Below are 25,192 nucleotides of genomic sequence, written 5' to 3' on the forward strand. Positions count from 1 at the left end.
ACAGAGGATCCAAAGCAGATTCCCTGCTGACAACGGAGAGCCAGATGCAGGGCTGGAACTCAAAAACCAGGAGATTATGACCTGAGCCAAAGTCAGATGCTTAACCAACTGAGCCACCCAGGAACCCCTAATTAAATTACTTGTATTTATTTTTATTTTTATTAAATTGTTTTAATGTTTATTTATTTTTGAGAGAAAGAGAGACAGCACAACAGGGAAGGGGCAGAGAGAGAGGGAGACACAGAATCCGAAGCAGGCTCCAGGCTCTGAGCTGTCAGCACAGAGCCCGACCTGGTTTGAACTTGTGAACCATGAGATCAAGACCTGAGTTGAAGTCAGAGGAGTAACTGACTGAGGTACCCAGGCGCTCCTTAAATTACTTTTAAAGTATGGACTACGCATAGTGACTTACTTCCAAAGAATACAGTGCAGGAAGGGGAGAAAAAAATTTATGGTGGAGACATCTGACAAACACTATTTTAGCCAGGTCAGCATCAGCAGTGATAGATCATGTTGCTAGTATGTACCCTTGATATGATGTGCTAAAAATGGCATTTCACCTGTGTGATTTCCCTCCCAAAATCCATAATGCAAGTCTCAACATGAGAAAAACATCAGACAAATTCTACTAGAGGGCCATCCTGCAATAGAGCTCATCATCACTGCTCCAAATTGTCATGGTCACAACAGACAAGGGAAGTCTGAGAAACTATCACAGCAAAGAACAGCCTAAGGAGACATAACTGCTAAAGACAATGTGGGATCCCTACATGGGATCCTGAGATAGAAAAAGGACATTAGGTAAAAACTAAGGAAATGTGCAAAATTATGGACTCCACAGTTAATGATGTCTCAATATTAATTCACCATATGTAACAAATGTACAATACTAACGTAAGATGTTAATAATGGGAAATTATGTGTGTATGTGGGGGGATATATGGAAACTTCATAGAGCTTCTCAATTACTCTATAAATTTAAAACTGCTCTAAAAAATAGTCTTAAAAAACCTACAAAAACGTGAATAAAGTTATCTGTCCTCTGTGTTGAGGAGAGCCTAAAACCAGAAAAAAAAACAATGTAATACTGCATCATGAAGGCTAGGTTTGAACAGAAAGCTGTGGGAGTCCCATCAGGACTTCAAAAAGAAACTGTAACCTTTCTTACAAAATGTTATCTTAAAATATTGGAATCTCCAGTAGCACCTAACAAATGCCTTGCTTAAAGATATCATGGAAATATCTAAGAGAATCATGAGCAATTCAGCTCCCTGTTGTCAAATGACTTAGATGTGGTAAAAATAAATAATTAGAGATGGTGAATGTCAGCTATGCCCTGTACCAACTCCCTAAAGGGCAAAAATGAATTTTGGTGCAAATTCTGCCATACATACCTTTATTACACAAACATCTAGTGAAATCCCAGCATATTTGTCTTTTTTTTGTGCTTCAAAAGGTATCTTGTGTGTGTGTGTGTGTTTCAACAAACACTTTATGTGAAAGGTTTTCTTGAGAGACAAGACAGGGATAATTGCTTTCCTTTGAGTCAGTAGTAGCCAAACACAATCATCATCCAAAAAAAAAAAAAAGTCTGGACACTAGACCATTTCAGAAAGGACTCTATCTTGGAAAGTAAAGGTTAAAGGTCACTAGATGTTTCTACCTGCTTATGCGTAGTCCATATGTGAATAAGAAGTTTCTCTGAAATATATTTTTAGTCAACAGTCAACACAACCCATTTCACTAATGAGATCCCATTATCAAGATTCATCCTGTTGATGCACAGAATCCCTAGTGTAGACAGAAAGTTGAGCAAGCTGTTAGCATTAGCAGCCTTAGGATAGTGGCTTTTTTATTTAAAGCTAGCTTACCACCCTTGTACTATGAATTCCTCATTAGAGCTAAGTGAGGTTTAAATCTAACCACAACATGCCTTCATTTTACTATAAATGCTGAACTATTTTATTTTTTAAAGATAATATTTTCTCACTTCTTTAAAATTTTGTTTTAGAGAGACAGAGCAAGAGAGCAAGTAGGGGAGTGGGGGGGGGGGGGGAGAGAGAGAGAGAGAGAGAGAGAGAGAGAGAGAGAGAGAGAGAGAGAATATTAAGCAGGTTCCACCTTCAGCCCAGAACCCCAGGGTGGGACTCCATCCTACAACCGACCCTGGGATCATGACCTCAGTCAAATCAAGAGTCAGATGCTCTACTGACTCAGCCATCCAGGTGCCCCAAGGCTGAACTTTTTTTTTTTTTTAATTTTTCTTAACATTTATTTATTTTTGAGACAGAGAGAGAGAGAGAGAGAGCATGAACAGGGGAGGGTCAGAGAAAGAGGGAGACGCAGTATCTGAAACAGGCTCCAGGCTCTGAGCTGTCAGCACAGAGCCCGACGCGGGGCTCAAACCCACGGACCGCGAGATCATGACCTGAGCCGAAGTCGGACACTTAACCGACTGAGCCACCCAGGCGCCCCAAACTGAACTATTTTAAATTAGACACCGTACTGGTTTCTCTGAGTTATCCGGGTCTTTTTGCATTGACAGTTCAATTTTAATACTAGAATTTAAACTAAACCCAGCCACTGGCCACTAACTGAGACCTTGGCCAAATCACATCACGCCTCTGGATCTCTGTTCTCTTCTCTGAAAAGGAGGGCACTAGGTTAAGTGTCTCTTGTTCTTTACATCCGTTTAATCTATGAGCCAGTAGCGTTTTAGCTGACTTAGAGGAAAACAGAAATGTACATGCAGAGACACTAGCTTTGATTCGTTTGAGAGTCACTTTATATACACTACAATATTAGCCTCTTTGAAAGATTAAATGTTAGCATTAGGTAAGTATGTGTAGGACTACAATTTTTGAAAACATCCTTCAGGTTTCTACTCCATATATAAAGGATTCTATAGGTGTAAGTGATACCAGAATAGACGAAGTTATAGCAGGAAAAAAAAAAGACAACCCAGCTCTGCAAAGTAAAAATATTAACCACTGAAGGGGATCACCTTGTCACTTCTCGGACCTACTAACTCTGCCTCCCCTCCCTCAAGGTTGGTCTGAGAACAGATGGTGCTCTCTGTTCAGCCTTAAAACGCCACAAACTAAATCATGTTTCCAATAGCAATCACCATTTCCTCCCATTTCCCATTCGTTTTTAACCTCCCCCCCCCCCAATGTAGCGTTTTCTCTTAAAATTTCCTTGAATGATTCTCTAAGCTGCAAGCGTCTGTGGGGACGCTCCAGGTACCGCCCCAAAACGCTCCCTTCTCTCAAAAAGAAGTGGCAGAGACGTGGACCCGCGGGGTCTGCGTGGCGCGCACCTGAGCGGCCGCGGCTCCCCGAGCTGGGGCGGGCACGGCGGCTGCCTGGCTCCTTCCCGCACCGTCCTGGGTCACGGCCCCGGGCAGCCTAGGGGCCCTGCGGGAGGAGCGCGGGTCGCCAGACCGTCACCTTGCGCCTCGCGTGGGCGTGTATCGCTTCGGAAACCCAAGTCTTCTCAGGCACCCGGTCCTTCCCAGGGGAGGAATCGCTGGTCCTCCACGCCGCCCTAGGCGGCTCTCTGGGTCCTGCTGCCTCCCGCGCGTCCTTCCCCGCGCCTCGGCCGCGCGCCCAGGTTTTCCCGCACTCCTTGTTCCCCCGCCCCGGCTCGCGGGTCCCGGGCCTGCGGGTCTCCAGCGCCTGGGCCCGCGGTCCCGCCGCCGGCCCTGCCTCCCTTCCCACCGGGCCCCGCCCAGCCTCGGCCGCGCAGGGGCTCGGGGCCTGGCCTCTCCGTCTCCCTCCCACCTCCGCCCCCCCTCCTCCCAAAGAGTTGCTATTTTTAGTAAATCCTCCGCGCGCCTCCACCCGCTCAGCTCGCAGCTCGCAGCTCGCTGCCGCGCGCACCGCCCTCCCGAGCTCCCCCCGCCCCCCGCGCGGCGGCCGCGGCGGCGGCGCGTCCCGCACATCGCGCAGCGCGCACCGAGCCGGCCCCGCCGCGCCCGCCACCCTCGCGGCGGTCTCCTCCTCAGGCGCCTGTCGCGGCCGGTAAGTGCCTGCTGGCGGAGCAGCGGCGGTCCCCGAGTCAACTTTCAATCCCCCCTTCGCTTCTGCCTCGCCATTCTCTTCTCCGCGAAAGATGGCTGTTTGGAGAAGGGGGAGAAGTTAGGGGGTCGCCGACGTGGGGCGAAGGAGGGCGCGACAGCCTCAGCAGGAGCGGGCGGAGGTGAGTGGCACCACAGCCCGGTCCCCGGCTGGTGCCGGGGGAAGCCCTGGGAATTGGGGGCCAAGCGTCCCCCGGATGTACCGCTGTATTGCCGGCTCGGATTCCCCAGGTTAACAGCATCCCAGTCCAGACCCCGGCACAGCTTGCCTTGCACCTCGAAACCCGGAGGCTGTGGTGGGTTGACAGGAACCTTTGTCGTAAGTTCAGCGCCAGGTGATCTTTTTTTCTGCTGGGCAAAAAGACATTGGCTACTCAAGCCCAGGCGAGGGGTCGGTGACATGACACCCCCCCCCTTTCCTCCCCCAACACACACACCCAGTTTATGCTGGAGCCGAGTTATGAATGAAAAGTTTTGTACAGCCAACGTGTTGCTTGAAAGGAGCAATACTTAGTGGGGGTACCTTTGATGTTTCGTGGGGGGGACTTCAGTTCCATGACTACACATCAGAATTCTGGGCTTTAAGAAAAGTTCCGGAGCCTGGGGGATGGCTAGTAGAAGGAGATTGATGAATCGTAAACTCACGAAGGTAAACTGGTTAATTAAATGCCTGGAGGGTGTCACGGTGGGGATAGGAAGGAGACGAGGCGACGGGGGAGGGCGGGGGGGCGTTCCCTGAGTGCCTAGCGGGCAGCGTTTGGCTTTGAAGCCATCTCCCACTTATCCGCAGTGAGAGGTGTCAGAGGCCTGTGCGTTCCTGTTGTGATCGAGGGGAACTGAGCTGCTCTCCAGATCCGAGGCGCGGTAGTCAGGAGAGGTGGCCTGCAGCCGGGAGCTGAGGACGCGGTTCAGGTGGTATGGAATTGGAAATTCTCTAGTGAGTCTCCCACGCTCTAGTTTCAGGAAGATCTCTCCAGTTTGTTTTCCCTGCCAGGAGGTGTGTATTATCTCCTAAAAGGAACTTTTAGGTTAAGTAACCATAGCATTTTGAAATCTATGAGAAATGGGCTATCTACATATGTGCCATTACACACATATTGTGCCTGTGTGTGTGTGTGTGTGTGTGTGTGTGTGTGTGCAAAATGTGGGAGTGAGGTAAGAAGGGCTTAAAAAGTTGAACTTCAACTGGAAAAGGAAGTGAAGAGTGAGTATTATTCTCCCCAAAGGATATAACAATGCTCATACAACTAAATAATCTTGGCTTGTTGAGATTTCTCATAAAGGGTGGGATTTAGGAATTAAAGGTATTTAAAGTACAGTCCATGTTTTCAAATCTTGAAAGCATCCTTGAAAGCTAGGATAAGGGAGTAACTACATAGAGAAGTCATATTAAAGAAAAAAATTAAATTATTTGCAAAGAAAACAATTTGACATTTGAAAAGGTCTGGATGTTATTTTCTGATGTGCTGCAAATCTTTTAAATCCTGTAATTAATAACAGCACAGAATAAGTTGCAGTTAGTAAATGAGGACAATTAAAATATCATGCTTGGAAAAGATATCTTTTGAACTACTCTATGGTACTTTGAATGTTTATTATGGAAATTATTGTGACTGAAAACTTGTTTAATATATTTGCTTTTTGCCACAAATAATTAGTTCTCCTTTTCCTTTTAAACCACTATTCCAGTTTGCACAAATTTAATTACCCAAAGACCAAATCACTGATGTGCCTTCTGGAAAGCATTTACGTTTAAGCTACTTAATAAGAATATTGTATTTCCAGGAGGACAAATAATTTAGTTAGTTTTAAAACTTTTTTTTTGTAATTTATTTTCATCCATTTTGTTTGAGTGGGGCACATCTCAAGAAGAGAGCATTTTCTTGGAATATGTCATTTTCCATGTGGGGAAAGAGTGAATGTTTTCATAGATGTTTCAGTCACAAACAGGTGCAAGCAGAGTTGGAATCTTGAGTCTGACCTTTGATATTAAGCTACCAGCTAGAGAGAGAGAGATGCTTTCCCAGCTCTCTTCCTGAATTGAACGTCTCCATTCAGAATGGACATAGGTGCACATAGGACATAGGATTGTGCAGAAGGAATTAAATATTTTAAATTAAGTACCAGTTTATGGTTAGGAAGGAATGATTTTTTTTTCTTTCTTTTTCTTTTCTTTTTTTTTTTTCTTAAACCTCAGTCTTCCTGTTTCTCTCTGCAATTCAGCCTGTTGGGCCCGCCTTCATTGGGAAGTCAGACCAAACACTCTGGCTAGAAAGAGTTTGGCATATTAAACTGACATCCTTTAAAAATAAAGATGGCCCTTCTGAAATTAAACAGGTAATTTTATACACTGTAACAGGCTTTTATGATTGAGTGTTTTATGACCATTACGGTGCCCATTAATATGGTAGACAGTTGCTTTATGAAGTTACTGCCACAAATATAAATAATTACTTATTATATGTATTTGGGGTATATTTAGACAATATTTAGGTTTTTAAGAATTTTAAATGATAAAGCCAACTGACCATATAAGTTGTCTAATTAACTAGTTCCAGTGATACACATAGTTCGGATTTGTATTAATATCAACATCTAAGGATGTTTTAGGGTTGTGTAGCTGTCATTTCTTTTCATTAGAATTGCTTCTATCTTGAATTTGTTTAAATATTACAACATATTATACTGCAATTTACACCTGCTCAGTGGGGAAGGTGTAGGTTATTCTTAAATAGAGATATGGAGAAATAGCTAACAAGGAGACTCAGTTGAGAAACATATGGACATCATAAAATCCTTCTGTATGTAGCATCTGTACCTTCTCATTAGTGAAATATTGTAGTTATGGACATTTTTTATTACGTTCAAATGTGGCTTTTTATTTTTGCTTCAATGGGTTTTTTGTTTTAGAATGTAATTATATTAATGTTTAAATTGGCAGGGACTTTTATTGTTTGAAGTCCTTTCCTTTCAATAAAGATGTCATACTTAATTTTTACTGCATACATCCGCAGAAATGTACAATTGTTTCCTATCTTATTATTATAATGCTTACCTTTCTCAGATAGTCTTCAAAACATTTGAGAGGCAGGTAGGAAGACATATTGTTCTCATTTTCAGAAGAAGGTAGCAGGTATACTGTTAGATCCAAGGTCACACAGTAGTGAATTACTGTGAAGCTGAGGGTGACATCTGTATTTCCTGTGTTCTGTTCACAATAGCATGCTGCTCCCATGGCCATGTTAAATGATATTTTCATAAATTTATACATTCCTGGATTTCAAAGTGCTTAGCTTTGTAGATATGCTGATCAGATTTTATATCTATCAGTATAGTCATAAGGGAATGAGCCTTACTGTTGTCTACTGATGGGGGAGAACCACAACCCCAGTAGTTAGTGCTAAAACAAACACACACCTCTGAGGGTTATTCATTCCTGCAGTCAGTCCATGTGCCACGCTTTTCTCTGTCCCCATTGGCCTGGCCTTATCAATTATATACCATCCTTTCATGTGCCACACTTTTCTCTGTCCCCACTGGCCTGGCCTTATCAATTATATACCATCCTTTTAATGGTCAAAGCTGCTTTGAATTTTATCAGTATGGTCATCAGGCTTGAAGATCATCAGGCTCACTGATGAGAGAATCAGAATGTGATTTTTGAGAAGATAGAATATTGACAGAGGACAGTAATGGACCGTCCACTCCAGAGCCAGCCAGTATCGATTAGAGATCATGTTTTTCTGGGTGTTAGGACACCTGTCTTCTCTTATTAGCTCTGCTTCTTTGGCTGAACTTACGAAATCAAAGTGAACAGAGAGTTTATGCAATTATCTGGTTGTTTCTGTTCATGTAGACAGTTTCTCTTCGTATCTAGCTAAATCAGATTTAAAAACAAAAACAAAAAAACAAAAAAAAAAGGATAGCAACTTGTTCTTCTGTGGAGAAGGTATTCATGACATTTTTTTTTCATTTTTCCAAATTCCCTCTTCTTCAAATCTCACTAGACTTTTTCAGGGTAATTGCCCACATGATTTGTAACAGCCGAGACTTATGATATTGTATTGTTAGATTAAAAAGTGGAATACATTATCCAGGATACAGAAGAAAGCATTGTAATTTCATAGACAATAGCAATATGTAATGTTTGGCAAGCTTCATGTATTTGACGAAAATACTTTCAGGCATTTTATTTATTTAAAAAAATTTGTTTTAATTGTTTATTTTTGAGGGGGGGGGGAAGAGAGAGAGAGAGAAAGAGGGAGAAAACGAGCAGGGAGGGGCAGAGAGAGGGAGACACAGAACCTGAAGCAGGCTCCAGGCTCCGAGCTGTCAGCACAGAGCCTGACGTGGGGCACAGACTCACGAGATGTGAAATCATGACCTAAGCTGAAGTCATATGCTCAGCCAACTGAGCCACCCAGGCACCCCAGCATTTTCTAATGAGGAGAGGGTATCAGGAACTCTCTACTTCTCTCTACTAATAAATAAAATTAGGTTTATTTATTTACTGTCTTTCTCTAAATGTTTAGTTTATAGGAGTTCATCAAAATGTTTTAAGTGTGAAATTTGGAAAAAAAATTATTCAAGTGTGGTTTGCCCTTTACTATAGGTTATTCTGTTTAGAGCCTCAAAGAGAGGAAAGCAACCCATATTTAATATTCTTTGCTAACTAGGGAGAGTATAGCATGCTGCTGGTGAGATTGAGAAGAGTTGGGATTGCTGGAAATGGTACTTTCTTCCCATTTCTACAGAATATATGATAAGGAGATTAGTGTGGAGTAGTCTAGTTTGCATGAAACTGTGATGAGTGGAATTTGACTTGGCCAGTGAAGGAAGGATAAAATTTGGTTCACTCAAATATCACTCAAGATATTTGGCAGCAAGTCACTGAAACTAACTTTAGTTAATTTAAGAATTAAATAAATGTATTACAAGATATCGACTCTGTTTTCTGTTGCTTTGGACACATTGCCACAAATTTAGCGGCTTGAAACAGCAAATGTTTATTATCTCAGTTTCATTGCTGTACATGGCCCAATTACATCCTGTGTGCAGGGGTCTCACCAGGTGTTGGTTAAGCCTGCAGTCCTATGAGAGGTTCACCTAGGATCAGGTCTGCTTCCAGCTTTCCTAGATTGTTGGAAGAATTCATCTCCTATGGTTGTAGGACTGAAGTCTCTATTTTCCTGCTGGTTGTCCAGGGCCACTCCCAGCTCTTAGAGGCAGCCTGCTGTTCTTTGTCATGTGACCCTCTCAGGTAGTCTTACAACATGGCAGCCTACTTTTCAAAGCCAGCAAGGAAGAGTTGTTGCTTCAGTGTGATAAGACAATCTTTTATAACATATGGGAGTGACATGACATCATTTTTGTCACAAAACATCATCTAATCAAGGGAATGACATCACTCATCTTTGCCATATTTTGCTGAATAGAAGCAAGTCATATGTTCTACCCAAACTTAAGGGGAGGGGATGACACAGTGGCATGACTCGCTAGAGGTCATTTAGGATGAATCACTGAATCTTTTTTTAATTTTGTATATTTCAAAGTTTATTTATTTTGAGAGGGAGAGCAGGAGAGGTGCAGAGAGAGAATGAGGGAGAGAGGATCCCTCTCTCCACTGCCAGGGTGGAGCTGGATGTGGGGCTCATACCCACGAACTGTGAGATCGTGCCCTGAGCTGAAACCAAGTGTTGGACTTGTGACTAACTGAGCCACCCAGGCACCCTGCCCATTGAATCTTTGGAAAAGTCAGCAGACCTTGCTTAGAAGCCACTCAGTCAAAAACAGTGCTCAAAATCTGTCTGCAGAACCAATTCTGTGAGATATTATTGCGGACACTGTTGGCACACCAGCTTCTATGATAGAAGATGGGCTCTGTGTCATAAGACAGAGCATTCTTCATATATACCAATGTGGTTTGGTTGCTCATGGCCCAAAAGGATGACAAGTGTCTACTGCTGGAAAGAAGGATAAAAAATGTGAGCAAATGATTACTTAATGAAATGTCAAAAGTTTTGACCAGGAGAGGCATGATGACTGACTGGAGATGGGGTTTAACTGGAGAGTAGCTGGAGTCCTGCAGCTCCTTAGAAAGAAAACTCTTAATAGGATTTGGGAGAATGGGGGTAATGAGGTTCCATTTAGGAATGGTGGTAACAAAGGAGTAGAAGACTTTAAAAAGATGAATCCCTAGGAGGCATGTTAGTCTAGGAATTGACTTCATTAGCCCTTAATATATGGCACATATGAAAGAGAAGGACTACTGCCACTCGTCCGTGCCTGGAGCCAGTATGTGATTTGGAGGTCTGCAGCTTGCCCTCCCCTTCTTTTTCAGGAGAGAACAGAGCCAGAGACCATTTCAGATCCATTGTACAATTGGGGCCCAGTGAATATCAGGTATTGTGTAGGGGCATGGAGGTCTATTGAGTACAGCTTGTGTTTCAGGCACTTTGCAGGCATGATTTTATCCAATCTGCATCTCATCTCTGGCCACTGAGTTCCAATTTTCCTAGTTCTGCCACCTCCACTTCCCTCCCAAGGAAATGGAGACTTTGAAAGGTTAAATACGTTGCTAAGGGTCGTTCAGATATGGGTGGGACCAGTTGAATCTAGTTCTGATTTCACAGCCCATGGTCTTATACATCCTGTACTCACAAGCAGTAAGTGAGGCTTCCAAGGGAAGGCTTGTTTTTCCCACTGAAGTGAATGTCAGCACTATAATTGCTCTTGGGTTCCTTCGTTCATCTTGTGAGAACTGGATACTGGAGTATGAGGGTTAAACAGAGGAGTGAGAGAGTGTGCTGTATCATGCCTTCTTTTTTCCCAGCAGGAAGTACAGATTATAGGTCTGTCTTCCATCTAAAAGTAAGAATGTGGAGTGGAGGCTGTATATTTTTATTTCTACTTATCATTTTGGCAGAAATATAAAGCTCTGTGTCTCCTTTTTCTCCTATATGTAGATTTCTATTAAATTCAATTAGGAAACATTATGAATTTTCATCGCCTCTTTGACCATAGGGTTCTTTCTGTAGCTTTTTCAGTAGATGCAACTGTTTTGATCTACTTGAAAAGTCTATTGAGACATTCCTCCTTTGTTCTTCTATTACTCAGTCCCCCTTTCTACTCTGTGGTGCCTCTGAATTCTATTCATAGATATTCTGCTTTTTTTTTCCTTCTGTTTTATGTACTTAAATCTCTTCTTTAAATGGATCTAGTTCCATTGATCGGAATCATTTGCTCAGATCCCCTTGCTGTTCTACTGCAAAATACAAGCTCAGTATGGGACTCATCTGTATTCTGCTAATTTTACAGAGTTGTACCCTCCATCCCAGCATGGTATGAGGAAGACTTTAAGATTTCCCTGGGTATTCAAGTCAGAATGTAAACACTTTAAACTGAATACCCTAAAGCAGCTTTCTGATTGGATTGTATTCTATCAGGTGCATACCTATGGCTTATTAGGGTCGAATACAAGAAACTAATCCCCAGCAAGTTATAGCTCAGGAAACTTTGAAGTACACTTATTTTTTCATATAGGATTTAGATGTTCTAACGTAGCCTCGGCCAGATTTGACTCTAAAAGCTGAAAAACCTTAGCATGGCATGCAGATTCTCTCATAGTCTGGACCTAGCCTCTATTTATTACCTTTTCATTTTTAATTCTTGCCACTCCTTGCTGTATGGCTTTAAGGATATAAGCCCTAAACTTAGAACTAGAAAGTGGCTTAGGTTTTACGTAATGAACAACCAGCCTGACATGTAAAGAAAAGTCAAGATGTGAATGTGTATATGTGGAGGGGGTAAGAAGGTTGTAGGGAATAAACAATAACAATGTTTCATTTCCAGCATCGAGTCATTCTTGAGGCCATTCTACTACTGTTTTTGTGGTTTTATGTTATGTGAGCAAGAAGTTATACATAAATTGAGTTTCTGTCTCTTTCAATTGAAGGAGTACTAAATAGCCCAAGTTTCTTTCAGCCAAGGATTCTCCACGCATTTTCTGAACCTGCCACCTCCAGAACTATCAGTAGCTTATCTCTTAGCCACAATCAGAGCTTTACTCCTCGCGTTTTATTTGGAAAGTGTGCCCATTAGGAGGTGCACCTTCTCTGTGCTCCTTTCCACCTAATCCCAACTTCTTTCCCTCCCCTGTTGTGATGCTTACTGCAGCTGACAATGATCTCGCTCTTCTCTGAATTCTTAGAGTAATTTAGGGCTCTGGCAGTGGTTTACACAGACTTAAAGTTTAATTTTAGTGTTAATTGATTTTAAAAACCCATAATAAGAAAGGCTACTGTATGAGTAAAGCCATTAAAAGAATTTGCATTTTATTGCCCAGAATAGCATTTTTATACTTCTGAGATATAGTGATATACCTAATGTATGACTTACATAGTTTTTGTGGTCTCTTTGCATTTCATCGGTGGCCCACTAGAGACCTATAGCCTCTCATACCTATTTGGAAAGAAAGGAAGAGGCGGTCTGGCTTCATGATGAACACCCTTCTAAATAAAACACGATGAGGAAGAACAGTCTGATTTTAGCTGAGGCTACTGGTCTCTACAGTATGAACCTAAGTTATTCTTATTAAACATTTTATGTAACTATGTAGGAACATAAAATAAAGTACAAACATCTTTACTTGTATATTTCACAAATTATAAAATGAAAACCAACAAGCCAACATTAAATGTACACAACAGACCTGATGAAATTAAGAAGAGCTGGATTGACTTTTGTGACAAGTGATGTATTGCTGAAGTTAACGTTGCCAGTGTTGCATTTAAGAATATAAAGATGTAGCCTCAGATCCTGTTCTTATTTAATCCATTTCTGTGTTTTATATTAATATACATGCAGAAAGTATCCTTTGAAAAAAATAAATTAAAAAAGAAAATCCACAATAGTAACTTCGAGGCTTTGTTTGCTGGTTCAGGGTAATCAGACTTCGTATATGAACAAAACTCTACAAGTGAATAATCTTCAAATCAGTTTTAATGAAGTATCACCTGAGTACTCTATAATCCCTTTTTGTTCTCTTAAAAATGTGATCAGCATTGTAAAATTTTTGAATTCTAAATCAAATGTGTGAGCCATATCCAAAGATTGTAGGAATGGTGAACAGATTGTGTAGAAACTCCCCAGAGATAGCATGCTGTGTCGCCTTCAAACACGATGATGATTTTAACCACTATAGTGCAGGTACTTTTGGATCCCTTGACCACGTGTTCTCTAATGACTCAATCCTCACCTTTTTTTCTCATCAGATTTTATTTATTTAACAAACTGTATGCTATTTGTCTTCACCTAGTACCTGCATGATTGAGAACACCAATAGCATGAAAATTCCATGGTGGTTATTTCGTTTTAAGATACTTATTCAGAAATTAATTAGAATATATTCATATTTATTTTACACTTTTATTTTTATTATTTTTTTAAATTTTTTTTCAATGTTTATTTATTTTTGGGACAGAGAGAGACAGAGCATGAACGGGGGAGGGGCAGAGAGAGAGGGAGACACAGAATCGGAAACAGGCTCCAGGCGCTGAGCCATCAGCCCAGAGCCTGACGCGGGGCTCGAACTCCCAGACCGCGAGATCGTGACCTGGCTGAAGTCGGACGCTTAACCGACTGCGCCACCCAGGCGCCCCTATTTTACACTTTTAGATCATTGTCCTAGTGTCCCAAAATGCAAAAGCAGAATTCCACATCAAACTCATGGATTTCAGTTTGAAGTACATAGATTGCAAATATTGTCACTTAAAATATTATACATCCTACTCTGTGTTGTATCATTAACTAGATTGTAAACTCTGTGAAGGCAGAGAGAATGTGCTTACTTTTTTTTTTAAGTTTATTTATTTTGAGAGAGAAAGAGAGAACAGGAGAGGGGCAGAGAGGGAGAGGGAGAGAATCCCACGCAGGCTCCACAATGCCAGCATAGAGCCCAATGAAAGTCATGAACCATGAAATCATGACCTGAACTGAAGTCAAGAGTCAGACACTCAACTGAGCCACCCAGCCGTCCCTGTTTTTTGTTTTATTCCACAGTGCCAAGAGCGTTTCTCAGTTGGTGCCTAAGAAGTATTTGCTTATAAACAGCTTGACCAACTGTTTATATGTTGTTATTTCCTAGGGCACTGTGAGCTCCCCCTTGAGGGCAGGGACTACTTTGTTTTAATCTGTAGACTCCAAATGCCTGGCATAGCAACTTTTACATGAGAAATGATCAGCAAATGTTCTGAAAGAAAGAGTGGATGTGTTACTGACTTGTGTGTGTGTGTGTGTGTGTGTGTGTGTGTGTGTGTGCGTGTGCATGTCTTCTTTTAGATCACATGTTTCATATACAAGGCAATTTTAACACTTTTATAGATCAGTGTTGTCTAATAGAATTTTCAGTGGTGATGGAAATATTCTGTATCTCTTGTTCTCCAGTTATCATAGTCACTAGGCATGTGTGACCTTTGAGCACATGAACTGTAGTTAAGTCAGGCTGAGAGCCTGAATTTACTTTTATTTAATTTTAATTATAAAATAATGCCATGTGGTTGGTAGGCAGCTCAGGCAGCCTCCATTCTCAAACTCATTTGCCCACATCACCAACACTACATTTTTTGGTTGTAATTGGATGTTGTTACTGGAAATTGTTGTTATTGGGTAAATGAGTTATATTAATTAATTAATTAATTCTCTATTACTTTATACACAGGGCAGTATATTCCATCAAATTGGTTTCATTCTTTTCCCAAAGGACTGATGACATTGTGTGTCATCCCACCATCTGATTTAGGTGTTCATCATTTCCTTATTAGTTTAGAGGCCTGACACTGACCAGTTTACCAGATAAGCTTTACATATACTTTCTTTTCTAATGGCCCAGGTTTCCCTGTCTCTCCTAATAAACCATTTAAACTTGGATTCACTATTTGTTCATCGTTATTATCATTGTCATTGTATAATATGGTGTTTATAATACCCTGTCTTTGATGTATTAATGTCTGCTGATATTCCGATTTTAAAGGTACTGCATTCTTAAAAATGTCTGAATTGCTTTTCTTCTATTAACGTTTTTGCTTTTCTTATCATTTTATCCTTTCTGGTAGAGAAGAAGAATGAAGTAGCATCATACACACTTAAACATATGATAACTCAATCCTTATGTAAGATGTAATCCCAACATAACACGTTTCAAAGCAGGTATCAGGCATGAAATCAACACAACAGGATTTTCCATTTAGAAAGGCAGGAATTGCTCTAAGTGGCCAAGGTTTTTTATGCAACTTGTGGCACTTCAAGAGAAGACTTTGATTAAAATCCATCATATAGTTATTGAACTTCAGTATTGGGTATGTTCACATATATTGTCTCATTTAATTCTTTAGAGAATGCTGAATCTAGTAATATATAATGGTGTAGAAATTAAATATTCAAATAAATTGAAATAAAGTCTGTTGGCAAGTAGAAATACTTTAAAATTTTCCATTCATTCTCTCCTGCTGGCTATTTAATAGTTGTTTTATATGGCAGAATTGGAACACACATACTTAGGTGTGGAGACTTGCCTTTGTTCATTCTTTTAGTCTAGCTTAGCAGTTCCCAAATTTGAATATGCATCAGAATTGCTTTTCAGGGTTATTCTCTCAAGTGCCTGTGAACTATACTTTATGGCTGAGTTAACCCCTTTTCCAAGGTGGTTTTGTCAATTCTAAATTTTCATCTTGGAACCTACTTTTTCCTCTTTACCCAAGAGGTACATCTTGTTTTATTTCTTTATTTTCACTTTCATTCCAGTGCAGGGCTACTCATTGAGAGAACCTGTGGATATGCTTTTGAATAGATTTCACAGGATAGGAGAAAACTCAGTAGCAATATATAGAATTTCGCACTCAGGAATTGCCGATTATGCTTTAGTCTCTTGATTGCTTTCATCCGCCTCTTAATGGTGAGATGCTAGCACTGCTTTTTATCTTCTGTCCCCACCTTGCTGATAAACCTTTCCCTAAAAATACTTAATGATGTGTATCATGCATTAGGTTCACACCATCTTATACAATTATGATGATAATAACAATGATCAAATAGTGAATCCAAGTTTTGTGAATTGTACTATAAATAAATAAATAAATTTAATGTTTATTATTTATTTTGAGAACATGACCTGGGCTAAAATCAAGAGTTGGACACGTAACTGACTGAGCCACCCAGGCGCCCCTAAATATATTTTTAATCTACTTATCTGTTTGACTCAATTTTTAAAGTTACCTGCATTAAAGTAAACATTTGATGAGTTTCACACTGTAGTAAAACAATAGTTATTTGCTTTTACTTATAAATATCAGCAAAGCCATTGCCAAACTGTGTGAGCTAACTTGTTTACTAAGAGCATCCTTTTGGAGTTCCTTACTACTCTTTCTTTATTAAAACAAAGGTAATAAATTCAACTTGTGTATTCAAAAATATAATGCTAAGACTGCTCAGGCCAAATGAGGAAAATGTAAGCCAAATGGAGTGGGTTTTTAGAATAAGGGCTACAGTTTTAATTTCTCTAGAATAGCAGATCTGAAATATTCTTGGGGGAATTTATAGTTTTTTAAGTAACTGTTGAAAACACATTAGATTTTTATTTCATATCCTGTTCTATTTTTCTTTTAAAGATATTTACATAATAAAACCAAATCTTTTGTATTTCCTCATGTCGTTGCCATTTTAAGTGCTCTTCATTCCTTTCATTCCTTCATTTCCTTTCATGCTTTTCATACAGTTTCCATCTGGTATCATCTTTCTGCCTGGAGGGCTTCCTTTAACATTTCATGTGGCATAGGGCTGCTAGTGAGGAATTCTCTTAGCTTTTGTATATAGGAAAGCATCTTTTTTTTTTTGGCCTTCATTTTATAAGATTTTTTTTTTGATATAGAATTCTAGATTGATAGTATTTTTTTTTCTTTTTCTCAACTTTAAAGATGTTGCTCCACTGTTTTCCTTCTTGCATTGTTTCTTAGGAGAAATCTGCTGTCATCCTTAATTTTGTTTCTTTTTCTATGTAACACATCCTTAAACATATTCCCTTTTCACTGGTTTTGAAGAACTTGATTATGGTGTGTCTTGGTATAGTTTTCTTCATTTTTTTTTTTTTTTTTTTTTTTTTTGTGATTTGGGTTCATTCAGCTTCTTGGACCTATGGGTTTAAGATTTCTATCACATCTGAAAAGAATGTCATCACTCTTTTCTTACAAATTTGTTTGGTTTCTTTTGTCTTCTATCGTCTTTCAGGAACTCCAGATACATGTATATTAGGATCACTGGTGGTCTGTTTATCTTCTTTTATTCTTTTTTTCCCTCTGTTTCATTTTGGATAGTTTTTATTGTGTCTTCAGATTCACTACCAGTAACCACATTTAATACTGTTGTTGTTGTTGTTATTGTTGTTGTTTATCACACACATTGTAGTTTTCATCTCTTGAAGTTTAATTTGGGTGTTTTAAAAATATTGGTCACTATTTCTAACTTTTTTGAACATATGGAATAGATTTATAATAACCAATTAAATGACCTTGCTTGTGAATTCTAGCATCTTTTCAGTACTTGACCAGTTTTATTGGGTTGATTTTTCTACTTGTTATGGGTTATATTTTCCTACTTCTTTGAATGCCTGGTTATTTTTTGGTGGATAACAGACATTGTGAATTTTACCTTGTAGAGTGTGGGATATTTTTATATCCCTATAAATCTTAAGTATTTTTTTAATGGGATGCAGATAGTTATGGAAACAGTTTGATTCTTTCAGATTTTGTTCAGGTTTACCCTAAACCCCATGAATTAGAAGGTTTTCCAGGCTGGTTGGTGGGAACAGGCACAATTCCCAGCCTTGAGTGAGTACTAGGTACTATTCCCTGTAGTCCTTTCCTGTGGTTCTTTCCCTGGCCTTGTGTTGTTTCCCTTATATATTGTGCTGATCAGTACTTTGCGGAATACCTGAGGGTTATCTGCAAATCTTTGGAGATATCTCTGTTTAGCTCTCATTGCTCTGGAACTCTGTTTGGAGATTTCTAGCTTCTCTAATCTCCATAGATTCTCAAGTACATCTCTTCAGTTCAGGAGCTGTGCTGGGCTGTCTTGATTTTTCTTCCCTGAGCTATTATCTAGAAGCTGAAATAGGCATAGTACTCATGTCATCAGTTTTCCCATTTCTTAGGGTTTGCCTTATGTTTCCCATTTCTCAAGGATTACTGCCTGGTATCCAGTGTCTTGAAAATTGCTGTTCCATATATTTTGTACAGCACTTTCATTTTTATAAGCAGAGTACATTTCCCATCCCTGTTGCTCTGTCTTGATTAGAAGTGTGTGTCCTCCATTCATTTTTCTCTTCCATGTAAAATCTAGTTGGTCAGGATAACTTTGGAGATGATTTAAGTATGTAATACTCACTTTAATGCAGTTTATTGGACATTCTTTTTATTTTTCAGTAGTTTCCAAACTTTTGTTTTTTAATTTTTTTTTTTAACATTTATTTATTTTTGAGACAGAGAGAGAGAGAGAGAGAGCATGAACAGGGGAGGGTCAGAGAAAGAGGGAGACACAGAATCTGAAACAGGCTCCAGGCTCTGAGCTGTCAGCACAGAGCCCAACGCGGGGCTCGAACCCACGGACCGCGGGATCATGACCTGAGCCAAAGTCGGACGCTTAACTGACTGAGCCACCCAGGCACCCCCAAACTTTCTATAATGAATATTTCATACTGAATTTTTAATTTTAAAAATTAAGTTTTAATGGTCAGTTATGTCCCATATTATGCTTGATGATTTTAATCATTGCCCTAGCCATTCAAAATTCTTCTTAAGGCAAGCCAGTCATAAATTAAGAATTTAAATTAGTTAAACATAATTTACATATTTTTAAGTGGATAAAACATGCTACTATAAGGAAGTGGTATATCCTATTAGCTTGTTTTTTAAGAAGGATTAAAGTCAGGTAGCTTTGTGTATAATATATTCTTGAATTTATAGGATGTGAATGACCATAAAACAGCTAAAAAATTGCTGTCTTTTAAATTGTATCACTTTTTATGGAGTTCCTTTTTATATTTATTTAGGAGATTCTGTAGTTCATGGGTAGGCCTCTAGAATGTTCACATATCAAGTAAGTAGTGAACTATGTGCTGTTGAACTATTTTATTTTTGGTTTTCTCTAGTATTTAAGTGATAAAATATAGCACTGTGAACTTATATGAGAATAGAGTGACAAAATTCAGGAGCACATCTTGCTTTGGTACATGCATGTTGTTACTTTAAGCATTTTCTGGCAGTAAGGGCACAATTGACTGTGTTAATTTAAAAGAATCTTTGAGGTGGTATAGTTCCATATGCTGTAGGAATATGTCAATGATTTTTGTATTTTATAGTTTGAGTTTTAATGTAGTCTTTTGAAAGCTAGTTGTTAAGCATGGCAGGAAGACTAGAGTTGCTTTAGAATTCTTAGGAAAATAATTTTGTAAGAACAAATTAAAATTAACTTTAACTTTCTTCAGCGCTGTCATAAATACCAGCACGATGAATCCAAAATTGTGGCAATGTTACATTGCTCTGTTTCCAGTATTTAAGCATAAAGGTTAGGCCAGATTTATATTCTCTTGTAAAATTGAACCAAAATATAAATTATTTCTAGAATTTTAAGAACAGAATTTTGAAAATTAAATACCACTCTGTGGTGGAGACTCCTAATTATCTCCCAGTATCTCCTTTCTCCATTGTCCTCAAACCCAGAGCCTCTGAAGTTTTGCTGGGATCAGACCCCACAGAATAAAGATGATACTTCTCAGCCTCCCTTGCAGCTAGGAATTGTGCCATGTGGCAAAATTCTGGCTGTAGAAAACAAGCAGAAGAGATTTGAGTGACTTCCAGATGGGCCATTAAAGCACAGGCGTGGGCTCTCTCTTCCCTTCTAACTTGCTGGAATGTGGGTATGGTGGTGTACTCTCTGAGAGCTCCTTAAGAGGCCAGCGTTCTAAGGATAGAGGAGCAACAGGATTGTTTTTAAAAAGCCTGGGACAGTGACGATGACTTCTTGAGGCAGAGCTGCCAAACCAGCTTGAAGCTTTATGTGAATGAGGAAGAAATTTCTCTCATCTAAGCCACTGTTATTTTGCGTCTCTGTCACACACAGGCAAAGTTATTTACACTGTTCTCCCAATTTTTTTTTGTTTGTTTGTTTATAAGACAGGTCGGTAGTGAATTTTTATAAGTGCAAGCTTAAGAGGAGCAAGTGATCATGCATCACAGAGATTAAAACTTGTTCTTTGGACATGATTAAAAAAATTGAACTAGTCCAGTATCTATCAGCTGAAGAGGACCACATAAGTAATGATGGCTCTTTGAGAAACATAAACAAAAATTTGGGGCCCATAGTTCCTATGCTGACTTTTGGAGAAAACAAGGTTTGAGAAGTCAGAGAAAGCTAAATTATTCAGCTTTATACTTGCTCGCAGTCATCAGATTTTTTTTTCATTTTCCTGAAAATATTTTGTATTTCATAGTTGTCAAATCCTGAAGTCCACTTTTCAGTGCTAGTGTGAAATGGCACCCTTGGAATTTTACACTGTTTACTACTTACTCCCCTCTCTGGAATCTATCCCTGAGCCTCTGTGATGTCACACCATTACAGTTTCCTCCTCTGCTTCTGCTCTCTCCTCTGTCTCCTTTGTAGGATCTTCTTCAGTCCACCCCTGCCCTGTGCACACACTCTGCTTCTTGGCTCACTGTTCCTTTCGCTTCATGCTGGAGAGATCACAAACTGCAGCCATTGGCATGTTTTGTTGATATCACAGAATTTAAAGAAACATTGCATTAATTGTCTATATTTGAAAATCTGGATATTTAACATGAAACCCAGTTTGGTTTTTCTTGACCAAGGAGATTGGACAATACTACTACATCTATATTTCCCATAGCATTGGGGTTGTTAGAGCTGAGTTATAGCTGCTATTTTTTGATTAGATGTGTTCTTTCCTCTGTGTTATAGTGTCTACCATTCCCTATTGCTTATATCTTGTATTTTATTTATTTTCCTTTCTTGCCTGATCTTTTAGGCATTTATGTTTATGATACTCACCTTCATGTGTAATTTGTTTTAAATTGATCATTTTTAAATTAAAAAAAATAATGCTTGTTTTTGAGAGAGGGTGAGGGAGAGGGAGCAGGGAAGGGGCCGAGAGAGATGGAGGCACAGAATCCTAAGCGGGCTCCAGGCTCTGAGCTGACTGTCAGCACTGTGAGATCATGACCCTAGCTAAAGTTGGACACTTAACTGACTGAGCCACCCAGGTGCCCCTAAATTAATAATTTTTAAAGGCACTTTCCTTACTGGGGTGCCTGGGTGGCTCAGTCAGCTAAGTGTCTGACTCTTGATTTTGGCTCGGATCTGATCCCAGGGTTATGGGATTGAGCCCCATGTTGGGCTCTGTGCTGAGCATGGAGCCTGCTTAAGATTCTGTCTCCTTCTGCCTCTCCCATATGCTTGCATAGGTGCTCTCTCTCTCTCTCTAGGAAAAAAAAATGTGATTTCCCTTTCCTTCCTCTTCCTTTTCAATTTCACTTCCTCCCCCATCTCTACTATTATTATCCTAATTAGACTATCTTGTTGTCTCACCTGGTTTCTTTGCAGTAGGCAACTAGATTACTTTTATACCTCTTATCCAAATTATTTAATCATTCTCCACACTGCTTCTAGAGTGACCTTTCTAAAATTAAAATTTTAGTATAACTATTACCAGCCTCAAGACTTTGAGTGGCTCACCTGACTTCTGGATGACTTCAGACTCCAGCATTGGTATGTACGTAAAATGGTGCAGCCACTTTGGAAAACAGTCTGGCAGTTCCTCAAAAATTAAACATAGAGTTACCATATGACCCAGTGGTTCCACTTCCTTCAGGCATATAGAGGGAATTAAAACCACGTTTTTAGACAAAATGTGTACATGAATGTTCTTATCCATTTATAATAGCCAAAACGTGGAAACAACCCAAATGTATACCAGCTGGTGAATAGATAAAATGTGGTACAGGCACACAAAGGAATATTACTGGGCCATAAAAAAGAATGAAACACTGATATATAAGACATGAAAACAGTATGCTCAGTGAAAGAAGCCTGACTTATAAGGCCTTTTGTAAGGTCTCATTTGTATAATTCCACTTAAATGAAATATCCAGAGATAAGAATAGAGTAGTGGTTGTCAGGGACTAGGGGGAGGGGAAATGGCATGTGACCGCAAAAGCATATGGGTTTCTTTTTGAGGGTGATAAGAGTTAGGTAGGGCTGTTGGTTGTACAACTCTGTGAATATACTAAAGAAATCATTCAATTGTACAGTTTCAGAGGGTAAATTTTATGGTATGTGAATTATACCTCAAAAAATAAATCAGAGACCATAACAGACATGACTTTTGCTGATCTTCCCAGTCTCTTCCCAGTCCTTTCGTCTTCCCACACCCCTACCTGCCCCTTTCCCCTTGTGTCGGTGTACGAATCTACTAACTGTTGGAAGAGTTGCGTGCTCTCAGTCTTATCCATTTACACCTTTCTGCCAGAAGAATTCTGTCCACTCTTTTCTCTCTCAGCCCATCTAGAGAATTCCTGATTTTCCTTCAAGTTTCAGTGAAGATCTCACATCCTCTGGAGTTCCTTCCTATACATCACTGTTGCTGGATTACTTACAAGGATTAGGTAGATCCTCCTGAAACAAGCAGGAGCACCCTACAGTATGAAAAGACATTAACTTTGTTGCATTTATCCAGATTTTGCAACCAGAAAATATAGAAAGAAGCTCCTTTAACTTCACTGTGCTTGTAAGTTCATGTTTTGTAGTTTTTTATTTTAAATAAAATATGGTGGACCAGGTATGGGGAACCATATTTTAAAGCAAACATTTTATAAGAGTCTTAATCCAGTTTTGCTGACTCCATGCTCCATTCCTCCAACCCTGTGGGGATTAGGAGCATGTCCTTTGTGACCCCCAAATACCCTTAGCATCCATTGTCATCCTGAACGCTAACTGTTCCATTTTTCTGTCTCACTATCTGGATTGGGGACTCCTTGGGGATAGCTGTGTGTATTTCATTTTTCTATCTCTACAAGTAAATCCTCATAAGTCTCCATAGAAAGCATTTGTCAAATTTTGAACGAATGAATGAGCATACTCAGTGCCATCAAACATAGGCAGATGGGAGAGAGAGCTTATATGTGCTATACTGAAAATCAGAGATCTGGGGCCATTTAAGAAATCGTGTGTAATCAGATGACTTTATTAAAACAACCTGATCTCTCCTCTCTCTGCTCTCCTCTTCCCCGCCTTTAAAAAGTTATTTCAAAAAGAATAGATTAATACAATGTGAGAAATTTTACTTTTCTCAGCCTGTGCACCTGAGGAAGGTGTTAGAGGCCTAACAGGAAGGTATTTTTAGGCCTTTAGGAAGGCCTAAAGTGGGTATTAAAATGGCACTTTGCCCAACAGATTTTTACAGTGTCTTCTGTATTTTTCAAAGCAGTCTTTCTTTCCTTTTCATGTCAGAAAATTCATAAGTTAAAATTCATGTACTAACATTAACTCCCAGTTTGGATTGTTTTCACTGTGCAGTGACAAATAGCGGCTGGTTAATGTTTTCTCTTTGAAAGATGTGATTATACTAAATTATTTATAAGTGATCCCTGACTTTTTTACCTTTGTTTAAAAAATGTTTAATGTTCATTTATTTTTGAGAGAGAGAGAGAGAGAGCATGAGTTGGGGAGTAGCAGGGAGAGAGGGAGACACAGAATCTGAAGCAGGCTTCAGGCTCTGAGCTGTCAGCACAGAGCCTGTTGAGGGGATCGAATTCACCAGCCATGAGATCATGACCTGAGCCGAAGTCGGACACTTAACCGACTGAGCCACCCAGGTGCCCCTTTACCTTTGTTTTTTAAAACTAGAAATACTTTCCTATCCTACATTGTTTCATTTCCCAGAATCCGACTCTAAGACAAAGGTTTGGAGAGCAGGTAGTTTCTTTAGGATGCAAAGAATACATGGATGGGGGTAGGGAAGGCAGTCAGTAAAGGATGTGTATTAAGCCAGCTACCATTTTGGGCAACTGAAGCTTAATTTGGGGGTGGGGGAAATTGCAGGAAAGCATCCCTTAGAGTTGTCTATCCAAGACACCACAGAACCAGTTACTCCTTAGTTGAGGCTGCTTCTAGCCTGCTGTGGAGAGGGAAGAAAACCCTCAGGTGACTAAATGGAAGTGTTGGCTATTCAAAGTCTGTGGGCATTCATTTGAGTGGTAATGGCCACGGGATGTGGGCAGGCGTCAACAGTATCTGCTACATCTGGAGGTGGCGCACCGGAGTGTAAGGAGTGCTGAAGGGTGACAAGTGTCAGAATTTAAGTTAGCCTTACTCAAGCATTTACCCAGCCATCGGTTAAGTACCTACTATGTGTGCAGTACTGTTCTGGGATAGACTGATTTGCATGTTGAACCACTTAGCTTTTTTAAAAACTCAGGTTCTTCCACTTACAAAGATAACTTGTTTTCTTCCTTTAAAAGTTGAGATACAGATGGGATGATATTCCTGCAACTACTTTGAAATGTTTAAAGCAGAATTTCAAATTTATTATTGTGGTATTTACCCAAATTTACCCTGAGAAAACAATGAAAATGAGGTTAGACCATAAACTTTTCTCTTGTCTGGGATGTGTTAGCTGGTCAAAAGCTTTTTTTTCTGAGGCTGTGCGAGTTTGGTCTCTATGTGCAGTTTGTATAAGCCAGTAAATTTATAAGTTCCGTGAAAGGAATAAGGTACCATGGGGATGGTTATTTTTAGTCAGTTGGCAGTGAAGGCATCCCAGGGAAAATAGATAAAATGAACCTTAAAGTAATAGGTAGGAATTAGCCATGTGGAAATAGGGAAATGATGAAGAGGCAGTGTATTCCAGGAGAGCTTGTGTTCAGTCCGAGAGGCAGTGCAGAACCCACTCAGTGCCCAGGTTAAGCTTTTGACCCATGGGTTGGTCATGACAGGGTGACATTTTGTCTCCATTTCTAACTAGCTGTGTGGTATATGACTGGTTACTTAAGTTTT

The 25,192-nt window shown here is 39.8% G+C and overlaps 1 protein-coding gene across 22 annotated transcripts in view; it reads left to right on the top strand.

Moving 5' to 3' along the window:
* Nucleotides 1-3,896: 3,896 nt before the first annotated feature.
* HDAC9 (histone deacetylase 9) overlaps nt 3,897-25,192 on the top strand; it is a 939,894-nt gene continuing 918,598 nt past the window's right edge. For 4 of the 22 annotated variants that reach the window (XM_045053249.1, XM_045053253.1, XM_045053251.1 and 1 more), the window contains exon 1: nt 3,939-4,200. The gene's annotated coding sequence lies outside the window, so the exon portion shown is untranslated. Of the gene's footprint in view, nt 4,201-25,192 lie in introns of all 22 variants that reach the window. The other 18 variants (XM_019825557.3, XM_045053236.1, XM_045053237.1 and 15 more) reach the window with 13 other exon arrangements.

This window comes from Felis catus, chromosome A2 (assembly GCF_018350175.1).
Source record: "Felis catus isolate Fca126 chromosome A2, F.catus_Fca126_mat1.0, whole genome shotgun sequence".
Classification (NCBI taxonomy): domain Eukaryota; kingdom Metazoa; phylum Chordata; class Mammalia; order Carnivora; family Felidae; genus Felis; species Felis catus.